At 42.9% G+C, this 11,425-nt stretch overlaps 1 protein-coding gene across 1 annotated transcript in view; it reads left to right on the top strand.

Annotated features, from left to right (window-relative positions):
- The first annotated feature begins 400 nt into the window (after positions 1–400).
- Positions 401–11,425, top strand: part of boc (BOC cell adhesion associated, oncogene regulated) — a 32,870-nt gene continuing 21,845 nt past the window's right edge. The window contains 1 exon segment of the mRNA XM_054751191.2: positions 401–580. The gene's annotated coding sequence lies outside the window, so the exon portion shown is untranslated.

Here is an 11,425-nt window from a genome sequence, read left to right as displayed (position 1 = left end):
GCGCTGGAGGGCTTGCAGGCCTCAATGGAAGGGGGTCAATCCAAACTCTGAGGGGACCAAGGCATACCAAATCAGGGGGAGCCGGAGGCGGGGGGAGGGGGCGTACCTCTCTCCTCCAGGACAGAACTTTAACTGTGAATTTAACATTTATTATCATGTTTATGTATTTACACACACATATTTGACATTAAATCCCAACTCCGGAGTTTCAGCTCTATGCTGAGTCTCTGCGCTGTTGTGAGGGCTGTAAACGGCGCAGAAACTCCCGGGTCTGGGATCTCTGGGAGCCAGTCTCTATTGTTCAGATCCCTCCCCCTGCTTGGGAAGTGGGAGGACCCGAAAAAGGCGTTCCAAAAGGAGGAATTGTTTGGGAGCTCAGTCATCCAAAAACGGCCTTTCAATGTGAGAACTTGGGGAGCCGAAGAAGAAGTAGAAGAAGAAAATGTCGGTGGCATCGTAGTAAATTACTAAAGCAGCGAGGCTTTAGAAAGAACAGAGAAGGAAAAAGAGAAGCTACAAGTGTCTGTTTTTCCTGGGAAACTACAAGAAAGAAGAAAATCGACGAAGTGCGGCGGTTTTGGTGAGTTTTATCCCCTCATCGTGCGGTTTGTCCGTGTTGTTGTGTTGCTACTACTAAGCGAACGTGCTAACTTATTTAGCTGGTTTAGCTAATTTTCTGCTACATTTACGGTGAAAATAACAAATACGGAGGTTTAAATCCAGTTTATAACGGTCACTACACTCATGGTTCGTTTTGGTTTTGTGTTATTTCTCCCCACTCTTTTTCTGATTCCCCAAAACTACCCTGCAACACACACACACACACACACACACACACACACACACACACACACACACACAGAAACATTTATTAGTGACAAACGCCACTGAGACGTTCAGGTTTTTGGGTTTAGATCTGCTTTTTCGGTACAGAGATGAACTTTATTTACCTGTTGGTGATCGCTTCGTTCAGTCTGTTTTATCCAAAATCTTAAGTTTCCTGCCTGCATCTGCGGTGTAACACGCACAATGCGTGTAAACAGAGATATCAGATCATTGTGACACGTCGCAGAGATTTGTAACTTTGTTTTTGAGTCTTTTTGTGCATAAAATGTCTTAAGCTGTTGCAGGCCGTAGCGAATAGTCACTCCCATAGGGAAGGAGAAAGAGACAGCGTGAGCTTACTGTGGAAAGCAGAATAAAGTTGTATTAATTAAAAAGGCATCATACATGTTCGTTTTCCCCAGAGAAATGTCACAACGAAGCTAGGTTTATTTTATGAATTTATTTATATAAGAGTACTTTGGGTCATCTGACCCTAAATCTCCAGAGTTTGCTTATGAAATGAAACAAAACATGTAAATAATTCACCAAACATGAACTAAAGTCAGGAGTAGTTTGCTGTGACTTTTAGTGGCTCGATGTCAAGTAATGTGGAGATATTTGATTTTAAAAACTGCAGAAATGACCAATATAAAGCAATGGGAATAGGGAGTGTTAAGGTACAGTAGAAACAGCATTAAAAGTGTAACTGGGTCAAGAAAAGCTGGACTTTAAATTAATTAACTTGCTTTTTAATAGCTTGTAATAGTTTTTACACAATCACAAGTAAACATTTGCATTATTTGGATATTTTTCAGTGACATATTCAGTTGATGTAAACAAGGTTTAAACCAGCAATAGTATTCAGAGTGTTTGCTGACTCTTCACATTGGCCAGGTCACTCTACAAAAGAGATGTTAATCTCAATGAGACTTTTTCCTGGTTAAATAAATGTTATTACAATAATATTATTGTAATATATATTATAATAATAATAACATTCCCTCTACATTTTTGTACATGCATAAATTATACATTAATTCTGTTCTGTTAAATTGTTCTCGTCTACTTTCACTTATTTTTCTCAAATCCCATAAGAAGGCAGGGAATGGGTCCCCAAGCTTCCATTTAGCTTATATTATTCTCAAAACTAGAAAGCAAGAGAATTAAACTTGTCACATCTCGTATAGAAACCTTGTAAAAACATGAAAATGCACATTAGTGACCTTTCTGCTGCTCAAAGTTGAATATTTTTTCAGTGTTCCTGCTAATAACTGTTTCAGTCTTACGCCATCCATTTGATGCGCACACTCAAACACACACAATATAAACCAGAGATAATGAATGTTGGTCTCCACGTACCACAATGGGACTACCTGAGTGCACCCCCTCCCCTCACCCCTTAGACCCGGTGTCAGGATGACCCCAATAGAGCTGGTAATAAACTGGCAGCTGTTGGATCTGCCTTACAGGAATGTACGTGCTGTAAGAAGAGTTTCTGCAGAAATCATCCTCTCATTCAGGTCTGATTTAATGAGGAAAAAGTTTGTCAGCTGCTAATGAGCGTTGGCTTGGCGGCGTTGTCACGGGGGCATTTGCTGGAACAGCCACAGGGGCTCGAGTTTCCAATCCCAGGTGTCATTTTGTGATTTTAGGATTACATTTTAGCCTCCGCTGCCTCTTTGCAAGGAGCGATTCAGTGACAGACATGGCATCGGACAAGAGGGCCCGATTGTTCCCGCTGAATCGATGTCACTTGGATTAAAAGTCAAAACGAATGGCCTGGCCTCCCCCAATTAGGCGCACAGCCTATAAGCGAATTAATTGGTCTCAGTGAAAAGGGGGAGCCTTGTTGGGTTTGTTGTTTTTGTTGATCATCTCTGACAGGCGGGCGGATCAAAGTTGAACTAAATGATTATCTGCCTGTTTCTCACACTGCTTCAGCCATTTTCATTAGAGAGAACAACATGAGTTCATAATCAACCTCAGCAATCAGGGATTCTTCATTTCATACTCCCAAAACCTGTCAAGTCACTGCAGAAGTCAGATGATACAGCTGTTCTTTACGAATTCAGCATATGATGAAACATTTTAGACTTTTAGATTGCCAGGAAAACTATTAAAAGAGACAAATCTACTCCGGGTTGCTCTGTGTGAGGTTTGATTGCTGATTTTGGAGCTTTCCCCCCCTCTAGCTTGAAGACTATCATGTTTTCCTTTTGTTCTTTTAGCCAACTAATAGCTGATGGCTGTCAGAAAATGAAAAAGATATGGCGTGTTTTGTCAAAGCATGATTATAGGAATGAAGCGCCTATGGCAGCAGTTGGAAAAGCTGGAATTTGACCTTAAATGTACAAAACAAGATATTTGTGCTTGAATCTAGATAAAAACAGACGTGAATAAATGGTGTAAGAATAAATGGTGTAACCTTTATTGAGCACAACTTCTCCAACAAAACTGTAAAACAAAAATTCTTTCTGCTAAACAAACAGTAGGGACACAATCTGCACATTTCCAGCCATTTTGCAGATTTTTTTAACGTATTGTAGCCTGTAAAGGAATATTATGATGTGGCTTGAGGTCCGCAGCCAGTTGAAATAAAGTTTTTGACTCTTCTTCCCAGGTTTTTCAGAACCAATTCAGCAGCACCAAAGTGCGATATGAGTGGAAAGATGAGATTTTACTTGTTTGACTCTTGTCTGGCGCGTTTCTACGTCTGGATATAAATCAAAGTCTGTAAAATTTTAAGATTCATTACAAGTGTGCACAGCCAGCAGATTCATAATGTCCGCTATTACTGCTTGGATCTCATGTTTGGGAGCCAGCGGCTGTGACTCCAGTGCTGGAGGGCAGCATTGTTATTATAGTGGGTGTGACATTGGTGTTAATTGACAACAGAGGGAGAAAAAAATCCACCCTGATGGCAGACTTTCATCTCTCTGACAGTGGGTACACTCTCAGGACCTTTGCTACAAACGTGTTTGTGTGTGTGTTCAGTATCCCATCAAGACCATCTGGGTGTAGTTGCTTTGAGACCAGAAGAGCAAAAGGAGAAGGGTATTTTATAATTTTAGTGAGAGTTTTCTTTCTGAGTCAATGTAGTTTTCATAAACCAGCGAGGAATGCTGCCATGGCCAAATAAGGTTGCCTCCTTTTCCCTTGGCCGACATTATTGGCCCATTGACATATGATGCATTAGCCTTCCAGCGCTGACAGATTGGAGGCTCAGGCGCTAGCTCCCCCCTCCTCACCCAAAAGAGTTAGTTCAGTGTCCAGTCAGACATCGGATAACTAAAGAGGGACACCTGGACCGGCAGGTGGCCGGGGTCCAGACCCCCTCTTGAGGCTGCATACCACTATTCTCTTGATCCTCCCTACCAGAGCTGGAGGAATGTGATGTTACAGAAATGGGGGAGGATGGGACAGGAGAAAGTTCTGACAGTCTAAGTTAATTTAGATAAAATACCCGATGAGCTAAAGTGGAATGTAGATCAATTAAATGTCAGGAAACGAAATATGAAGGGATTGGAGATGCCACAGATCAAATATTAATCTTTGTTATGATAATATTTTAAATCTTGGGCAATTAATACTTTTCATACTATTTTTAACCAATATGTGCTTTCACCGTAGCAAACTACAGATGGCATTCATGTCTCAACATTTGCAATGGCTCTCAATTTCCCCATGCAAATCATGAATTTTGAACATGCTATAACTCTTTAAAAGACAAAGTTCTGTCTCAATTTAGTGGCAAAATATTCAAGAAATGTTAAGACAGCTTTGGGAATGGTTTGCAACCAAATGGCTAACGAAATTAGAATAGAAAACTTGCTTGGCGATCACAATTTGCGGTTACATCATATATGTGTGTGTATGTATGTATATATATATATATAAATTGTTGCAAACGTGTTGAATGTACAGTAAATGTTGTAGTTTTGTGCAGCTTTTCCTACTGGAGGGCCCGTAAATGACATCTGTTTATGTGTGTTACAGATACGATCTTATTCAGAGACATTGTACCAAGAGCTTACCACGGATTATCTAAAGCCTTTTAAAGCAGTCAAGTTGATTTGTTCAACTACTTAAAGTAAAACCTAAAAAGATCCTGATTGGATAATGAAGTCACTCCAGTCACTTTCCTTGTGTTTTTCCTCTCACACAAACAAGCCAACACACAGTTTGTGAGGGCTGAGTTTGCAGCCTTAGATCATCGATCAACTCCAGACTCTGCAAAGAAAGCTCTGTGTGTGTAGACAAATAAGTCTGTGTGCAAAGTAGATATTTGGACAAAGATTAGGGGGTGTTTTTATGAGCCAAAAGCAACGCAGACGCTCTAATAGATCATTCACACACAGACTCGAGCTCCTGCTCTGACTGGGACGGTTCACGTTAAGCCTCACAGTTATCCCTACCCCTTTGTTTTTAGTTTATTTTTGCATCGTACACTTTTATAAAAAGGTAGATTGCTGTCTGACAACAGCACATTGTATGTATTTCTTTGGTGTGTGTGTGAGGAACAATAAAAGCATCAAAATGGCACGTCAGCGAATCTGGCTTGTGTTCCAGGGCTCCAACCAGTAATCAGATTTATTGTGTTGCACTGAGAGAGAAAAGTCATCATTGAAGAATGTCAAACTGGCAAGAGAAGACATGATTCAACAGAATAAATCACTGGGCACCAGATCACTTCATTATTGGGCCCCTGGGGTTATCATAGCTGGAATGTTCCATCAGAAGAGCAGCTGTGTGCGTGTGTGCGCGCGCGTGTGTGTGTGTGTGTGTGATAATTCAGAGCAGCATGGTGGACATCTGTGGCCCTAACTGACAGGACAAATGGTGGTGCTGCAACATGTCACAAACCCGACTCCTAAAACCAAGAGCTCTTTTTCAGACCAGCCTTCTCTCCAGCTGTTTGTCCCATTAACAAACTGGTTTGAGATCCAGCAGTCTCGAACATGGCGGACGCCCCACTGCTTCACTTTCTCTCAATTTCCTGCATCTTCTCTGTTTTCTCGTGTCTGTTATTGCTATAACTTTCTCCTTTAGCTGTTTCAAATAACTTGGCTGCCTCTCTCCATTCCCTCATCTCTCTTTCCATCTCCCCCCCTCCTGCCTTATCTCTCTTTCCTAATGCCTTCCCATATCTGTTTTTCATATAATATTTCACCCACTCTGCTTTTCTCCTCTTTCCTTCATCTCCCGCTGAGAGTTTTAGAGCCAGGCAGCTCTCGTTCTCTCCCCCCCCCCTCTGCTGAATAATGGGGAGAAATTGCTCTTGATTTATAATTGGTTCCATTCACTCTGATGCATGAGCTGCCAAAAGAGTTAGGGGCCCCTTTAACCCATCCAATACCTCCTCTCCCCTCCCTGCCTCTGTCCCTCCCTCCCAGTGATGCAGGAACACACAGGGAGCTGCTGCGTGTACAGTATATACAGCTATGAAAACCTATACTGGCATAAATGCTGAGGCGTGTGTGTAGAGTACTTTATCTCTCTGGCCGAGAATAAGCGATAGCCTGTTTGTTAGCCTGTTGACATTTGGTGTTGGAAAGACCTCCTCAGGTCTGCATATTTATGTGCCTCTGTGAGTATACTTTTACAGAGTAACAGGAGTTTGTGTGATTGCTTGCTTATGCGTCACCAAGTGTGTGTGTGTGTGTGCGCGCGCGCAGGGAAAGAATGATTGTGGGTAAGTGAAATATGTAGCTGTGTGATTGTGCAATGAGCTGTTTGACCTTCTGACACAGAAGAAGAGCGCATGGAGAAAAGAGCACTTAAAAAAAGGTTAGCTCTTTTTAGATTTTTATAAGTTGCTAAAATATTTCTAGAACTGAGCCATATTCTTCTAAATATCTGATGAATGGCAATACTTTGCATTATTTTATCAATATAGCTAATCCACTACAAATCCTAATCCTGAAAACACATTTTTGATGACACAAAGGCTGCCCCGTGCACAAGTTCTGCTTTGCTATGTTTGATGGTTGAGGAAATTAATATTCCTTCACTTTTCTTCTGTCCAGTGAATGAATGTAAATTATCCAAAAACTCATTTGGGTTTTTATTATGTTGCATTTTCTGGTCTGAATTGTACTTTTTTTTGGTAGCCAAAACTAACGCTACCTTGTGGCAGCATTAGCACAGTGATTTATATCATTCAATACAAGTACTTATACTTTGATTATCTTATAAAAACTATACCTGGCTGCCAAGGTACTGTCAAGTTGTGAACATTTTAATTTCCTTTATGAACTATTTCTGTTGAGAGTTTTAATGTTTAAAATCTGTTAGATTGTTACTGACAGCAGCTACATTTAGGTTTCTGTTCTGACTGAATGCTGCTGCAGCATGGAGGTGTAGTTCTCAGTCATCCTGGACACGATCATCCTGAGAGTTTTAGCTGAAAGCAGCTGGACGTTTCTGGATATGTTGGAGACATTTAGCCTCCCATCCCAGAGGCTTCTTCCAGACTTTGGTTGTGGTCAGAAACAAACACACTGGTTGTGCTGCAAGTCTTTTTCTCCGAAACATGTTTTTGTCTAAATGGAGGTGATGTTATTGTTCATAGAATTAAAACTCATGTTGAAGTTAAGAATATTTCATCAAGTAGGACCTGTGGTCAGCTGGCTCATGTTAAACATGTAATGTCTTGAAAGAATCGGAATCGATAGGAACCGGAATCGAAACGAGGAATCTGAATCGTTCAATATCAAACAATGCCCAACCCTATTCAGTGGTAGTTTCTGCTTGTTAAGCAACAACAGACAACTACTGTTTCTAATCATGACCCTCCCATATTCCAGTCAGAATTGACAAAACATCTTCAAGAAACCAAAAAAGTCCAGTTACCTTAATATGAACCCTTTTGGATTATTTGTCTAGCTCTCAATCTACCTTGATGTTAGCCAGTTAATTAACAGCTAACTAAAATCTGACTTGCTATCTAGATCAGGGGTAGGGAACCTTGGTCCTAGAGAGTCACTATTCAGCACTTTATTTTAATCTACAGTGCCTGATGAGCTGCTAAATGGGTGAATCAACTGCATTTTTAGCAGGGCAACCTCTAGAATGTGCTGATAGTGGCTCTCCAGGTCCAGGGTTCCCTACCCCTGATCTGATCTGTTTCCCAAAGTAGTTCTTTGCTCCTTTTTCCATTGTTTCTTTACTTTTGCTCGTCTGTCTTTATATTTTCTGGCATTTTCTTTTTTGCTTTCCATCCAAACACCCTTTAGATTTTTGTGTCGCTCCACCTTTCCCTCTTTCCTTCTGTTGCCTTCTCTCCTTCCTCCTGTTCCACTGTATTTCCATCCCTCCCATCTCTCATGTCCACCTCACTCACTCGGTGGCCGTAATGATCCAATTTTGTTCCCATGGCCCTGGCGGGCATGTTGGCATCCCATACCCAATGGAGGAATGTGGGTGGATGTGCTCACCGCACCACCATAATTAGCTCTCTGTGGTTAATTCAGCTTCGTTATCTAAATTATGTAAATGCCGTGGTGCCTAATTGATTAGAGAGCCGCCCGGGCTCAGCGTCGCAGGCCTGTCCAGATCCCCCTCGTTAATCCTCAAGACACTCTCTAGCTCGTTAGTGCTGGTTTTTTATTTGTGGGGGGGGTGGTGGTGGTGGGGGGTTAAATTCTCAGCCTCGTTAGGGATGCTTAGATGCTTTTGATGTGTAATTTTATGGCATGAGAACGAGGGATGTTTTGAGTGGAGGATTTGGACTGGTCCCCTCTCCACCTGTTGAGTTGCATTTTCATGCCAAATAAGACTCCGTAACTTTCCTCCTTGTTTGGGTAGAGCTCCAGGGGAGCCAGATGACAGCTGGGAATCCATTTAGCGTCGGTTCTATGCCAAGTTTTTGCTTGTGTGGACTAGAAAACAAAATTACATTTCAACTTTGCTTTTTTCATGGAGCTTTGTTGCAGAGAAAACCACACCCAGCATTGGATGTATTTATCATGATTGACTCTTTGAGAGCAAAAGAAGCACAAGTATATGTAAAATAAAACAAGGACTCAAACTTTTAGTTCTTGTGCAAGTGAGCAACGAGCAATTAGACAATGGTTAAACTTACTATCATATTGGAAATGGCACACTGTTTTGATAAGTAGTATTTAAAAACAAGCTTCCTTCCATTTTGTTGTCTCTTTTATCCTCGGACCCATTTGATGTTTGCGATAGCAAACTGTTGGTTCGTTAAGCGACCTCAGCACTCTCCTCGACGTGCTCCACTCGGCACAAACCCCAGGCGAGGCCGAGAGGCCAGCGAGCAGATTGACGGAATGAGGGGAAAATATGTTGGGACATTCAGGGACGCTCTCACAAACACTCCCTCTCATTGACGAGGTCCTGCTCTCTCCTCCTGCTCGCCTGCCAGTGGACGTCCTCTATATTAATTTGAGTCGCTCTCAGTCACCGCCCCCAGGACTGCTGCCTCCATAAACCCCTCTTTACCCATCCTCACATCAATCGATAAAGGAACTCACCCCCTTTTTCCTTCACAAACTCTTCACTCTCAAACCTCTTGGCCATTGAGCCCCCCCTCTTGCTCTTTGGTCATTGAGCAAGGCCCATCAGCTCTTCCCTGGACCCTTCAGAGCAGCGTCTCCCTTTTCTCCAGGGGTCTGCGGGGTCTTTGTCCGTGCACCAGCTCACTGCTTTACAATGACTCTCCACTCTATTAAGGTGCGTTCTGCCTGTTAGCGTCGCCAGGGGCAACCGGCCTCCCGCATGACAGCTATGCAGCTCTGCATTGTGGGCTTAGGGCCCGAGCAGGGCAGTTGAAACCTCGGCACTCCTCACACTTGACACCACATGTGTTTATCTAAAGGGGGGCTTTGTGGTGTTTGGAGAACCTCCAGAGTGAAGGGGGAGTGGGGGGTGGCGTGGAGTGTAAAAAGACATAAAACTGGAGGAGGGAGGGGTGATGAATATTCATCATCTCTGCTCCTAGGAAGGAGTTACTACCCTACAACCTCCTCTCTCTTGTGTGTCTTCTCCATGCCAGAAAGCAGATGGAATGTGAGAGCTCAGAGAGGAGGCTCCAGCCTGGTTTTATCCAATTAGTAGGGTTGTCAAAATGAATTTATCCACGGACTTGGGGGAACAATGGGACCGGCAGTGGCCCGAGAGAGCAGGGGCCTCGGAGTCTTCACTTAGCACGCTCACAATGAATTTCTGTCAAGTGACTCTCTCGCGCAACATCATATAAGGCGCTGACATGGCTACGCTCACGATGGATGCCTGCACACCACCAAGGAGCGTTTTACAGATGCAGCCTTTAAAGGCTCTTGTGTAACAAAAATCCAACCAGCAAGAGGAAATGACCTACGAAGGGTATGAATGATTTCCAAGCCAGGTGGGAAACCAGGGTGGGTATATATTATGTAATGGAGGCTACATTTAATCCGCGGTCGGTCTAAATGTGGCCTCAATACACACATCTAAAAGCCCAACCAAATGTGGTGGCCATACTGGACCAGCTCTTGGCTGACCGAATGTGTTCTCAACTCGCCTAGCTAAGGTATATTTTCTAATTTAATACAAAGTGATGCAATACGCGGCCAGATCTGTGAAGTTAGGACTAATTCTCTTTGGTTGTAAAACCTTTGGGTTGAGGTTAGAACAAAACGGGTGTGCACACACTCACATTCTGCTCTCTAAACTCAGATGAGCTGTCTGGGAGTAAGCTCTGTTCTTTATCAGTCTCCCTAATGCGTAGGAGGCTCTTCTCCCTTTATGTCTGACTTCTCTGGGAAGGACAGTTGGAAAAAGTTGGACATCGATGTCGTGCCAACTTTTCATCTTGAGGCAAGGAATCTACTAAGCAAACACAGCTGACTAATCAATCAGGCCTGAAGGCTGTTTTTTAAGCAACTGGCGATGCATAAGTGATGCTTCTACCACTTTGACTGCAAAAATCTGTTTCTCTTCCTCCTGTCATGTGGGTGGGTTTGTTTGGTAAGAACTGGACAGGTAAGAGGTTGCACGGTTGGGCGGCATGTCCCAGTGTGTGTCCACTTGGCTGGCTGTTTGCTGTGGTTTACGGTCGCTGACTTTCACAGTTGGAACAGGTGCTCGGTGCACATGCACGGGGCAGCTGTCTCGAGTTGTGTCCAGCCACAGGAGCCACAGGCCTTCGACTCTGCTGCCTCCTGCATCCACATTAGTTAGCCGTTTGTTTACAGAGCGAGGCCATTACTGATGGGACGAGGGGCTTAGTCAAACTGTACGGGTCTGTGTGGCTTTATCAAAGGGTTGCAGTGTGAGCCACAGTTTGTTTTTTGGGTGTAGTAGAAATGTTGACTGTTTGAGACGCTAGATGATCAGTTAGTGCAGTTGGTGAAGAATTCAGACTGATTATTTTGGCCTTTAGATTGGTATGTTTTGGATTGAATTACCTGATTTTAGAGATTAGTTCTGACCAAAAGAATCAGATTAACTGCTAGCCAAATGAAGACCTATATCTAAGCGGATTGCTACTAAAGGTCGACCAATATTGGTTTTTCTATCGCTGATACGGATGCCAATATGTAGAGGTCACAGTCAGCCGATGGCTGATATAAGCTAGCTATTTTTTGGGCCAATTTTC

The sequence above is a fragment of the Nothobranchius furzeri genome, chromosome 7, assembly GCF_043380555.1.
Source record: "Nothobranchius furzeri strain GRZ-AD chromosome 7, NfurGRZ-RIMD1, whole genome shotgun sequence".
Taxonomy (NCBI): Eukaryota; Metazoa; Chordata; class Actinopteri; order Cyprinodontiformes; family Nothobranchiidae; genus Nothobranchius; species Nothobranchius furzeri.
This window is presented reverse-complemented; position numbering and strand designations above follow the sequence as displayed.